This window comes from Monopterus albus, unplaced genomic scaffold (genome assembly GCF_001952655.1).
Source record: "Monopterus albus unplaced genomic scaffold, M_albus_1.0 scaffold274.1, whole genome shotgun sequence".
NCBI lineage: Eukaryota > Metazoa > Chordata > Actinopteri > Synbranchiformes > Synbranchidae > Monopterus > Monopterus albus.
The window spans coordinates 427,350-427,795 of record NW_018128154.1 but is presented as its reverse complement, the minus strand read 5'-3'; positions in this window follow the sequence as shown (position 1 = coordinate 427,795).

Below are 446 nucleotides of genomic sequence, written 5' to 3'. Positions count from 1 at the left end.
CGCAGTTTCATCCGTGTGGGCGCCATCGCCTGAATGCCCAGGAAGCAGAAAACATGTTGCAAAACGAAATGAGAATAAAGCGTCACTTAAATCATTTGTAACCATTCAGCAGCCAGCTGTACATTCTTCTTCCTCTTTTTGAGTTTGGATTTTTATAATTACTTCCTTATTGTGTTAGACCAGTGTTTAATGAAATCTTAATCTTGAAAACATGAGCTGCTAGTTATTAATTAAGTGCTATACCTGGTGATACAGAACAACAATTACAGCATTGTAGTTTTGTGTACATCATGTGTCTAGCGATGGCTTTTGATTTTAGATCACTGGTGCAACAAAAGAAGCTAAAAGAGAGCTAAGCTGTATTTACTGTAAATTTAAAAACTCCAGATTTAAGCTCTAATTTTCTCTATTTTGACTTGGCTCTTACCCATAACACAGGAGAAATC